The sequence below is a fragment of the Grammomys surdaster genome, unplaced genomic scaffold (assembly GCF_004785775.1).
Source record: "Grammomys surdaster isolate TR1022 unplaced genomic scaffold, NIH_TR_1.0 348, whole genome shotgun sequence".
NCBI classification, from domain to species: Eukaryota; Metazoa; Chordata; class Mammalia; order Rodentia; family Muridae; genus Grammomys; species Grammomys surdaster.
In genome coordinates, this window is record NW_021604767.1 from 4,864,733 (window position 1) to 4,878,332 (window position 13,600).

Sequence of the window (13,600 nt, forward strand, 5' to 3'; positions counted from 1 at the left end):
CCCCCAAAAGCTCATTACCATTAAGTTTCTATTATTCGAGCTTTTCCCAGTTTCATTCCCTTCTGAAGTAGAAAGCCCTGGTTGAAATTCTTTACTTGGAAGGTCACTCCTGTTCTAGCCAAGAATTCTGTTTCCTTTCGTCTTCCCACTGGTTTTCAAATGAAACTATCTTCTTGCTTCCCTGATTCAAAAATTAATTCCATCGTGTCCAGAGATGAAGGTTGTTGAGAGTTATCAATGCATTTGTTGGGAACACTCTGCATTCCGAGCACATTTACATGAACGCACTGATGCTTGCTCTCACCTGACCCAATCGGTTTTGGATGGCGAGGGCCAAAACTCATCATAACATCTTGTCCACTTCAACCCCTCGCTGTGCTCACTCAAAAGCACACTGTTGAGAACATTTTTAATGCCATAAACTTCATCTATTTTCATTGTTTGTTGACATCTCCCAGAAGCTTTTAAATAGAACGTCTTAACATGCCAATTTCAAACACTGCTACGATCAGCTATTATTTCTAGAATACTATGTCTCAAACAGACCTTGAAATTAGCACTGTGCCTCTGCTTGTCATGTTTGGCATTTCTTCCCATCATGGCACCAAATACATTGGCTGGATAACTAGTAGGAGTTAACCTGATTACCTAACCTTGTTCTCTGGGAAGGAGGCCAGCCCTAGATCTAACAGTAATCCAGTGTCACCCAGCTACCTCCCTGGGAAGATGAAATAAAGGCCTGGCTATTTAAAGCAGGGCTTTTAAATGTTAGAACAATGAGATCTTAACACATGCAGGTAATTTTTTATAAATAGAAACCAGAATTTTTCCCCCAACGAATTGAGGTACCATATTTGATTCATAATCTGTCAATATTTTGAATGAGGCACAATGCAAATAAGAATGACTCAGCGATTACCCAGAATTCCCTGTGCTTCTACCAACAGCCTACTCAGACCTAAGTGGCAAGCTTAAGACCAAAGTTTTAGGAATTGGGTGACAGATGGATTTTCAAGTAGAAATGATGAAAGATAGAAATGTGCATGGCACATTGCAAATAGGAAGATCTGGTTTCTTACCACAAATTGGCACATTAGAGATGGACACTTCACAGGCATGGAGAAGACCAGGAAGGTCTTCTTAGCATAGAAGTGCCATTCAGAGTCATTGTACTTTAAAGAACTGAGCTCTGGTGAGTGAAGCAGACTAAAGTTGGGAGCAAATGAGTCTGTTTGGATTGACTCTGCCCTGTGGCATTAGCTCCAGTGAGTGATATAACTCCCACATGGTATCTAATATTGCATTTCTTCTGTAGTTTTTCATTGTGTGACTTTGGAGGTTCACCCTTGACTTTCTCCCTTAGGTTCTCCTGACTATCTACTTGTTCATGTGGTTCTTAGTGACCTGTCTGTTCCCTTCATCACACAGTTCTGAGTATAGAAATTACAAACCTTTTCATTGGATTCTGAGATTTCTAAAGGCTAGGCCCACATAGGTTACTGTAGTAGCCTCAGCACCATACCTAACATCACTATTTAAGAAATAGCTGTTAGATAAGCTAAAGGTGTATCAGACTATACTCTGTGAAATAGATATAAAAATGGATATAAACACAAGTAGTTTGGCAGGGATTAAATCATTTAGTTCATGTGCACTAATGTTCTAGTTGCTATAACAAAATACCTATGACAACAGCACCCATAGGAAGAAAGAGTTTATTTATTTGAGCTCACAGTTCACATTGTGGGGAGGAAGTCATGGTAAGAAAAATGTGAGCCAGCTGGTCACATTACATCCACACCCAAGAATCAGAAAGAGATCTGAATGCTGGTACTCAGCTCGCTTTCTCCCTTTTTATTCAGTCTAGGATCTTTAGCCCATGGAATGGTGCTGCCTACATTTAGTATAAGACTTCTCACCTCAGTGAACTTAGTCTACAATTTCCCTCATAGACAGACTCAAAGTTTTGTCTCCTAGATGATGTTAGATTCTGTCAAACTGCCAATCAATAGTAACCATCATACCATGGAAAGTTCTGTGAATAATGCCTGGAACACAGCAAACACTCAAGAAATGAAAAGTACCTCATAGCTGGTATTAATACATAGAGCAATAGTTTATAGCATAGGGTGTTGTCCCAATATTAGTGACTTCTCTGAATTACTTGAACTTGTACATGTGTGTGTATACTTTAATCAGGAGATCCTTCCATTGGAGACCATTACTCTACTCTCAAAAAAAAAAAAAGAATAATTACTATAGAGATGGATACCATTAGATGATAGAGAATAACAAAAGAGCCTGGTTTATCTAAGAGTTTTGGGACCAACATTCACATTCTCAACAAGACTTAATTTACTTTTGTAATCAGAGTTCTGAGCGAAGAGCTCAGGGGACATGGTTTCTTCTCTGAGTCCTTTCTTTTTCTTAGCTCTATGATCATGGTTAAATTAGCTATCTTGTTTTACACATTTTTCTTTTTTGTCCTTTCATCAAGCAGAGATGATTCAAAAAGGGATAACTTTTTAAAACCATAAAGATATAAAACTGTGTCTCAACATGAAAAATACTTTTTCTACAAAAGACCTCTTGCTCAAACTACCTTTTTCCTTTATCTGTAATATAATTGACTTAAACTGGATAATATTTAAGACATTTTCTAACTACTCATCATAATCCAAAGATTTGAAATGTGAACAGTCTTTGTTCTGGACACAGATTTTTCTTTTTCATTTGAATTTTTACAGGTCTGACTTAAGCCATTGCTTGTGCCAAGGCCACAATTTTCCCTGGGTTTTTTTACAATTGTTCCTGGGGGGAACAATATCATAGTCTATTGAGACTTCTCTAGCAAAATGTCCTAGCCTGGGTAATTCATAAATAATAGACACTTGTATCTTATTGTTCTGGGAAGCCCAAGATCTCAGTCAGCAGATTCAAAGTCTGGTTAAAAGCCTTTACCTCATAGATGCCTTATGGCTATATCCTGATATCATGGAAGGGGACTAAGGGTGTATGTTCTAACTCCTGTAAAGATATTTCTCTCACATATAAGGAAGAGTGCATGAGGTAGTCCTTTCTTGTTATGGTTGGAATAAGAAATGCTCCCCTACAGTTGTGGTCCCCTGCTAGTGGTACTATTAAGAGAAGTGCTAGAAACTTCAAGAGATAAGATCTAGATGGTGAATAGGGCACTAGAATATGTACTTTTGAAGGACATATACTGTCTCCACCCCTTCCTCTGAATCTTTCTCCCTTGACTGCCATGAAGTGAGCTATTCTGCTCAGTAAGCAAACTGTGCTGGAATTCTCTGATTCAACATGGACCACAGCAATAAGCCAAGGGACCATGGACTAAAACTTTTTGTTATGTTCTCTAGAGTATTTGTCACAGCAAGATAAAGCTTATTATCTTGTAATATTATCACTTTGTATGAAAAGTTCCAACCTGTGAATAGAAAGGCATCAATATTCAGACAATAGTTTGGTAAAGCATGTTTGCTGGTTGTAATTCCATATATTTAGCACTAGGTTAGACGTTCTATAGAATCATAGTCCATTTAACAGGATTTAGATTCACCATGGACACAGGTCTATGAGGGATGTTTGAGATTATGGGAAAACAAGCCATAAATGTAGTCAGTGTTATTGAGCTGTAGTCTTGGACAACGTTAAAGGGAGAAGGTCAGGAGTAGGACTCGCATACTCTGCTCCCTGATTCTGAGCACAGTGTGACCAACTGTCTCCTGCCACCATAGTCTCCTTGCCAGAATAAACTGCATGTCCTTGATCTAGAAGCTAGATCCCTTAAGTTGCTTTTGTCAAATATTTATTGCAGCAATCATCAAAGTAATTAATGCAAGTACCAAGAGAAAGTTGAGTTGTGGTGAAACCAAAGTACCAAATGTTCAGTTTAAAATGTCTTCCTCTAGGCCAACAGACAACCAAAAGATGCTATACCTCATCCCACTCTGGAACTGGAAATTCTCTGCCTTCTTTGTTCATTCCCTACTGTGAATTGTGTACACTGTGACCCACTTCCTGAATGATCGAGCTCAGGAAATGTGAGTTTGGAAATAGGAGAAAGGCCAAATAGGTGGTAAATCTTTTAGTAAGAAGACACTCAGAGAGTTTCCCATAGAAGGAGTCAACAGCCTTGAATGGCAAAGAAACAAACTGTTGGCCACACAAACATGCTGCAACTCTCATCTGAATAGCAGGAGACAGAGAACATAATGCCATCGGAAGGCAAGACATCTATCTAATCGAAGGGGTGAACTTTTAAAAGGTAGCCTGCACTTCTGGGGAACCATCTCTGTGGAGTGCATCAGCCCTGGACAGCTATCTTGAGGGGACTGGAAACTTGAGCTCTTTGGCCAGCTGGAACTTTCCAGAGAGAACCGAGACTAATGAATCTTGTCATACCGAGACAAGTCTCTGCATCTCTGTTCATTGTTACTTCATCCAGATCATTCTTCAGAATCCAGTATTTGAGGTGAGTAAATTTAATATCATCTAAGGTAATGACATACCCAAGCTCCTGGCCATGGAGATAGTTTTCTGCATTCTATTTTGATTTGAATCCTTCAGCATCTCTTTGCTGACATCCCATTTCCTTGGTAAAAAAGATTTTACCCTGATAGATAGCCGGGCCTGAGGTGCAACGAAATCACATTGCCTATAACCCATGCAGTCTCACTGACCTGATTTCCATAAATAGATAAATTCATCAAGGAAAAACACAGGATCAAACTCTAAAAGCCATCTCAGGAAATGATTCGTTTCAGACGTTTGCCTCAGGTGAAATTAAATTTTCAGCCATCTCTAAAACCCACGTCTGTCTATATTTTTTAAAAAGAGATTTAGATTAAATAAGCTTCCCGGATAACTTCTAATATATGATCAATTTTTATGTCATACATACGCTTTTTTATGACTGGTAGAATAGATGAGAACAGGATAAATCTTCCAGAGTGTAGTAGATGTCACTTTACAAATGACAACAGAGACTAGGGGGAGAAAAATAGATGACTTTCCCGAGGTAACAAATTTTCATTTACTTCTCTAGTTATTCATTTATTCAACATGTGCTCAAAAGCAGTTATCAATTGTTTACTCTCCATAGTCCCAGTTGCATACTGAGAAATAATGCAGAGTATGAGTCTGCTAGAGCTGCAGTAACAAGCCACCGCATACTGGAGATTTGAAACAGCAGAAATGGACTGCTTCACCTCTGGAGGGCTGAGGGCTGAGGGCTTAAATAAAGGTATCAGTAGGTGTGATCTCTCTGGAAGTCTGCAAGAAAAATTTTATTTCATGTTCTCACACCCATCCCAGCCCCATTCCCATGTTTTACTGTTGGCCTCTAGTGCTTTCATCTCCCTTTTGATGGTTCACCCTTAAACTTAATTTTTTAATTTCAACAATATGACAAGCAGTAAGTGAAGAAAAATGAAAAACAAAATCAGAATTCGCCTGTAAACTTTTGGAGGATAGTTCTCTTACCGATGTTTGTTTTGTATGGTTGTTGTTTGTTTGTTTGGGAGAATGTTAGGGATCAATCCAGGGCTATGTACATGCTAGGTAACCTCTACTACTTGGCTAGATCCTCTGTCCTTCAGTTTATTTTCAGCCAACTTCTAAGAGGCAGAAAGACTGTCTAGCCTCTCAGGAAGTGCCACTCATTCTACTGCATTTGTTAAAACTTCATGAAGCTCATCTGTACACTATAGATTGGTAATGGCTGATGATGGAAAAAGGAAGCACAATGGGTGTCTTAGTTACATCCAGATACAACTTGACTGACACTCGACACCTGTTGACCTACAGCACAAAGCAACAGCTTCTTCCCCTCTAAATGATAATTGTTTGAAAATTCTGAAGAGCTAGAACTTCTTATTTCTTCAGTCTTCCATATTCCACGTAGCCCATTATCTCTTCAAATGATATGTAACTCTGGGGACTGATTATTCTCTGCTTGGTCCAAGATTTTACTAAAAAAATTTTTGACTCGGAGAATACAGGTGTCATGGATGTTGTGGATGGCGTTGTGGTCAGTGAAATCACTGCTTACTGGGAGGCAGGCATGATACTTCCATTAATCCAGCCCAAGACTAACTTGACATGACTGAAATCAAAATGCCATGCTAGCTTATATTAAATTCCTAATACAAGTACGTTTTTCTTCAGTTTTGAACTCCAAGTTTATCAAACTTCATCTTCCTGGTTTTGATCTAGCAACTGCATGTCTTGATACTGATTCTGGTCATGATTCTCCCTCTATTGCATTGTGATGGAAAACGGAAGTCTTGAAATCATTCACTGTATGACTTTCATTGGGTCATCTGACATTCATGAACCTCAGTTTTTGCTCACTGGAAAACGGTACTGGGGGTGGGGACTAGTCATCATAATCCATTGTGAGAATCCACTGAGGTACACATGGCAAAAGTTATTATGAAAAGTGGAAAACATTATGCAAATGCAAGTTGATAGTAGAGATGCTGTTGGCTTTTCTTGAGTCTGTCAACTTCAGAGATGATTAAGCATGTTTTCTGTCTTTAACCAATACACTGATTCAAGTGCCAAACAGATTAAGAACAAAATATTTACCAGCGTGCTTTGGGTTTGTTTACAACCTGTATGAATGACTCTATCTGATGCTATGATGACCCAATCTGAATATAGTTTGACTTAGCCAGAGACCTCGTTGAGCCTGGCTGTGTGTCAGGTAATATGGTATAGTTGTTGCCTTCAACAGCTCTGAGGCAGACACAGTTGGCTTCAGTTCTAGCTCAGCAATTTGCATAAACTATTTGATCTCCTGGGATCCCTGTTTCTTATCTCCTGAAAGGGAGATAAACAAACTACTGGCTCACACAGAGTATTAGATGGGTAAGTGAAACAGGTAAATGGGCTTCACTTTTTGAGATGGTAACAGCCACTCACTGTGAGGTTCTTCTCTTAGGATATTATCGCAAAAGTGATGTTTTACTAGTCTATCCTGTGATTTTATAAAGTTTCTCCATTTCAGAAGCAAGAAACTCACTTAAGCTAGCATAACTTAACTCGCTCAGTTCCTTGTGAACTTGTATGCATGCCTCATAAACAACTGCATTCCTCAGTTACTACTTACAAGCCTTAAGCTTTAGAAAATCCACTCATGGCTTTCTCTAGGCTCACTGTAGAAGAATAGCTGACCCATTTTTCAGGCTCTGGAATCTATCCTCCGTTTTGAGAAATGAACCAACATCTCCCTTCTTCATTCATCTTTTGGTTTCTTGAAGACTTCTGTAATTACTGAAATTAACCATTAGTTTACATTCACCCATTCAGTGAGAATAGCCAGAATATGTGCTATTTGTCCAACATTCCAGTATTCCTAGTGGCTGGGCACAGCTTACACCTGGAGCTGACATCTACAGCTCGTTTATAGCAGCCAGGTTCTATCAGACTGTCCAGTCATCTCTATAGACTTACAGTCAACCCCTTCTTTGGATTGTTTGTGTGTGTGGACAAGTCAGATAAGGCTGAGTCATAATTTCCTCCCCCAACAAAATAGGATAATAATAACAGCTATGACTACTGCACAGAGTGAAAATAAATGAGGTGAAGTGCAAAAAATATGCCCCCTCCAAAAAAACAAAGCAAGCACACACAATGAAAGTCTTGTTTGCTCTTCCTCTTATGTCCTGCAGACCACTTTCTTTGCTGCAGAACTTGAAAACAAAATCTGAATTTACTAGCTCTGTTATCTGTTATCATTACACCATCTGCCCCAGGAAGCTTGGCTATTACTTCCTCATTCTTCTACTCTTAAACACAAAGGAAAATATCTTTCTTGTGGTCTTTAACAATTCTGGTGAACCCAAATTACTTGTTTTCTATTTACACCCGTGTAGTATATTCCAGGGACAATCAGAGTGACCAAGTCCTGAAAAAGATGATGGAACAACAAGAGTCCAAAGAAAGAGCTGATGGGTTTAGAAAAATGAAGCTAATGAGATCAATGGAGCTGAGCATACACTGTGTTTCATAGAGCCAGAGAAGCTTAAGCTACAGGGAAGCAGCAGAGGAGTAACATGGACTCTCTGGTTAATAACAGGAAGCATAACAAGAGATATGCTTCTGATGCCCCACTGAACTCTTAAAAGAGATCACATGTAGAGTTTTACAAGTAGGCACAAAAGAGTCTATTAGGCAGTGCCTTCAGCAACAACTTTTCAAAGGAGGAAACACTGCCCAAACGATCACTTTTATGTACACGGCTTAATAAGATGAGGGCGGCACATCAGCCCACACAGTTCTGTGAGGAAACCTCTGGAGGAGGGGAAGTAATATGGTGTATGCATAAATATTCATAGTAATGTGGCTTGACACAGGACTGAAAATTAAAATGTCTCAAGTGGATTATTGTCAGACCTGTTGAGTTCTGTGTCTTCTCCCTCCATTTCAGCCAGATCTGGGCACATCATTAGACTACCATGTAGGCTGAAGCTTTATGGGAGAGCACAGAATATCATCTTTTTGTCTCTTAAGAATTCAGGAGCACTGTACTGCAGGTAACTGTGATTAGTTCACAAATTAAGGTCTTTTCCCTATGAGAAAGGACTTTCTATCACCGTCAAAGAGGAAGACTGTCAAAAGCCAAAATTTCTATTATAAAACAGTTTTAGATATAATGAAACTTCAAGCAACCATACATCACAGGGCAGAAGTGGAGACATTATTCTGTTGGGGCCAAACTCACTTGCTAATGTTTTTTGTAAATAAAGTTTCACTGGAATGCAACTATGCTCAGTAGCTTACCAACTATCTGTACACAGGCATTGCGATACAATGGCAAAGTTGAATAATTATGGTGGAGAACTTATGGGCAGAAAAACTCAAAATATTTACTGCTTGATAGAAAAAGTTTGCCAACTCTTACCACAGAGCAAAGAGAGAAAGATCATTAAAGCCTAGAGAGTTTGAAGGGTCATGGTAACTTCCCCGATTAATTTTTATTAATTAGCTGCAAAAGTCCTACTCTAAAAATTGAATGAATAAGTATGCAATTGATAATTTAGTGGGATATGTGCCACAAAACCTACCTGTGCTACATATACACTTAACTTAAACCCTAACAATTCCATGACAGTTTTCTATGAGCTGAACAAATCTTTGTCTCTTGTAAAGAAGAGAAAACAAACATTCTTTTGTGATCATGTGCTGGAGTAGGAAGCAGATACAACTCAAGCTTGCCCTGATTGGTGCCAAAAGGAACTACATGCAAACAGTTTTGAAACCAAAGTGATCCTTCTGGGAAGACATGCCCTGTAGCTACTGGTTTCATTGGTTGTGTGCACCAATTTCATCGATGCTTCTGTAAACATAAACGTGACAGCTACTCGACCACACATTAGGGAGCTAAGATAAAAATTTCATGGCTCCATTACTGAAAAATGTATTATCTTTTAAATCTATGCAAAATGTGCATTGCTATACTCAAGGCAGAGATCCCCCACTCAAGGAAGACATAACTGACTTCCAAAAGAGAATGCTACTGGAGATCTTTTTTTGTGTGAATAATAAGAGAACTTAGATGGACACTTGAAGCCAGCCCTGGTAAGTACACAAGTGTTTATGGATCAAAATGTGTCCAGCTTGCTTCTGGTTTTATTCATTTTTCTGAACCTCATTTTCCTGTTGCCCTACTTTCGGTACCCACTTATTCTTCGCTTTGCTTTTATCTTGTGGGTATTAATAGGTAATCCACCTTAAATCCTTTCTGGAACAAGGCAGTGTATAAGTAAACAAGTTAAAATGAACTGGACTGCTGAATAGGGTTATTTAGTATTGTCTATCTGAATATCAAAAAAAAAATGCCTGCCAAAATCAACAATTTTATTTTGGCATCATTGCTGCTGAGGTTTTCTTTTGAAAAGAAATTTCTCAACAGGTTCATGGGCTTCTTGTTGCTCCTACAGACTTGTGATGTCTGAACTGTTCAGCTAGAGAGAAAAAGATGTTTGTTTTGCTGTCTTCTATGCAGAGGAGGTGGCTAATGTTATAGCTTCAGTAGAGTAGTTACTGATACCCTCACCAGTATATCAGCCACATGAAATCTCTTCTAAGAAAAAAAACAAATCTTAGTAATTTAAAAAGTGCTCAACCAAAAAATTATACGTATGGCATCTTACTCAAGCCTCATCACTACCCCCATTACATTTGTTTGTTCGTTTGTTTGTTTGTTTGTTTGTTTTTTAAATAGCTGAGGAGTCTGAGTCTTTGAGAAGTCAAGTAATGTGAAGAGAAAAACTGGGATTCAAACTTGGACTATGAGACCACATCAAAGCACCACCACCTCTCTGCACTCTCACTAGCCCTTCAACCTCTTCCCAACCACCTGACACAAGAGCCATAGAGTCTATATGCTATGAAATAGGTCATAGCCAAAGACTGAAATATCAGACCCTCACTGTCTAGAAGTTACTTTAGATGACTGCACTGACAAAAACTGGGTACATTAAAATAACAGACATAAATGCTCTCATACTTGTGGGAAGCAGAAGCTGAAATCAAGGTGTCAGGAAGACCATGCTCCTGCTGAAGGCCAGAGGTGAGAACTGGGACTTTGTGTCTTCTAATTTCTGGGTCCTCCAGACATCCTTAGCTTCTGACCACATCACTTCACTTTGGTCTTCTATGGCCTCCTCTTTTCCAGATGTCTTCTCCATCTCTTCTTTAAGATATATATGGATGCAGTACTCATGCATAATAAGCCTCTCTTCTTGAGATCTAGAACTTTAGTTGCATAGTGGCAATACTCATAGGTTCTGGAGATTGGAATACAGGCACATATTTTGAAAGCCACTATTCTATGTACTAAACCCACTGAACAGCAGATAACTTTCCCACCCTGAAACTAAGAATACATTTGAGCTGAAGAGTGAACACCAGATAAAATAATCTAAATAACAGTGAATCCAACAGTAAAAGAGCTCTCCTCCCACTTCCCATCAGGACTGCTTCAAGGACAAGTACACTCATTTTGAGATGATTTTCTTCATTAGGAAAACTCTCAAATGCATGCTTAGATTCCCCATTTCTTTCATTTCCACTTTAGATTGCCTTTTTCTAGCACATTGTATTCATTCTGAGGAGAAAGAACAACATGCTTTTTGAATTCTGGTTTATCACGAACTAGGACAGTTCTTATCAAAGCCTCTGTGGTAAAGGATAAGAGTTAATTGTGTGAAATAAAACAAAAATGCCATTGTGATAAAGAGTAGCGGTGAAAGTTTCCAATGCTTAACTTTCATCTTATTGCAGACCAAAAACAAATCTGCAGAACCTCCTGTCCATGGCCAGGGGCATTTACAAGACGTTCATTACTAGTCTAAACTCCAAAACCCTCTCCCCCCACCTCATATAAATGTCAACATAAAAGTCATATGCTTGTCAAATACTATGATTTTAGCATAATTCATTTTCCAGAAGGCATTCATTTTCCTATGCCTGCAAAAGGTTCCTTCACACCTGCATTTAATTCCAAAAACACACTCTCTTACCTTCCCCCTCTTTGAATGGTGGGACATGAACCATTGCAACAGGATGCCTAATGCCTCTCTGACTTCCATTCCCTTGCCTTACTTTCTACCGAGATACACATTTCAGTTAGACAACTCTACTGTTTTCCCTCCTATCAGATACGCGTTTCTAATAAAGAAATCTTTCTCTTGATCTTTTTTCAGACTGGGCTGTATTTCATTAATGTTTTTCATAATCTTTTATTTATTTTGAGTTCCTTGTTTCCATCCATTGTGTTCACACATGTAACTTGTTCATGTCATATTCTTCTATTTCTTTTTTTCTCCTTTTTTCTTTCTTTAGGCAGAATCTCACTATGTAATCCTAGCTGCCCTAGCACTTACTAAGTAGACCAAATTGCCCTCAAACTCACAGAAACCCATCTGTCTCTGCCTCCTGTGTACAAGAACTAAAGACTGTGCCACCATGCCCAGCTAGTAAATTCTTAGTGAATTTCTTTATTTGTTGAATGGATACAAGAGGACAGTGGTAATATCTAGAGCCACCACAGCTCTACAGGCTTTTTCTCTGACATACCCATTGTCCTTAATACCTAATTTGGAATATTAACTTGCTTTTACCTATCCTTATCATCCATTTTTCTTTGCTTCTCACCTTCACAAATGCCATCATGACCTACACAGCATATTCTCTCCTTCAGATGTTCTCACTCATCTTGCTATTACCTCCCTTTCTTCTTTTTCTCCCATACTCAGACACAAAGACTAGAGGCAAAGAAAAATGCCCCCACTCATCCTCCCCATATTTTCACTTTCCTGCTCAGTCCTCTGGATGTAGCCCAGGTTCAACAGAGGCCATTGCAATAGTAGAGACTGTCAAGTTGGATGACTCTTAGTGGTCCTGTCTCATATCTAGAGGCAAGTCATATCATACTTCCAGGAAGACAGCATACAGAGAATGGGGACTTCTGGGCTCAACTGCAGCTTCTTCATCCAATACACCAAGATGGGGCCTTCATGAGAAAGCACTGTTTCTGTTTGATTGATTAGGGCAACATGGCTCCATCATTTAGCAAGTTAACCAGTCTTAGATATGTCAAAGGTAGTATGAAGCGCCTCCTAGAACACATTTAAATAACCCTCTGCAAGACAATACAGTTGGATTTCCTCTTGTGCCTCCCGAGATACATCAAAGACCCTCAAACCATTCTTAGAGACTGTTTGGAAGTCACTTTACCACCTGAGAATACCTTTTCTTTCTCTGGTCTGGCCCTAGATGTTCAACATTAAAAAGAATCTCAGCCAGACAGTGCTGTCACATGACTTTAAACCCAACACTTTCAGGAGACAGAGACAAGTGATCTCTGAGTTTAAGGCCAGCCTGGTCTACAGATCAAATTCCAGGACAGCCAGGGCTACGTAAAGAAACTGTCTTGAAAAACAAAAGAAAGAGAGAAGGAGAGAGAGAGAGAGAGAGAGAGAGAGAGAGAGAGAGAGAGAGAGATTGAGAGAGAGAAAAGGAAAGAAGGAAAGAAAGAAAGAAGAAAAAGAAGAAAGACTATGTTTGCATTTTGTAATTTTTTTTCCCCTAGCCAGGCATTTTCCCATGGTCACCATCAGGGTACAATATATGTCTCCCACCACCTCCTTTCCCTCTACACTCCAGAAACATGCAGGCCCTTCTAGTTTTGAAGATATTCCAGAGAATCAAATATAAAGAGGAACAGCAAACCTGTGAAAATTGTCACACAAAAAAAATGAAGTAATTTGAGACAGTCCTGTCACTGTCCTCGGTATATAATTATTGACTCCCTTTTCATCTAGGAGACTACTAGAGAAACAGGGTGAGGTTTTGTCAATCTTTAAATTCCAACCTTGGTTAAAATGTCTGTTCTCTGTGTATGGCTTCACAGAAATGCTTCTGGCTCTTCTATGGAGGCCATAATTAGGGACAAGACTAGAAATACCTGAAGACTCCTTTCCTGCCCTTCAGGTTATTCTACTCTGAGTTGAAAAGTATGTCCTCACCCTTCCCAAGACTTTCTCAGCCTTCTAGCCCTGTAAGTTGG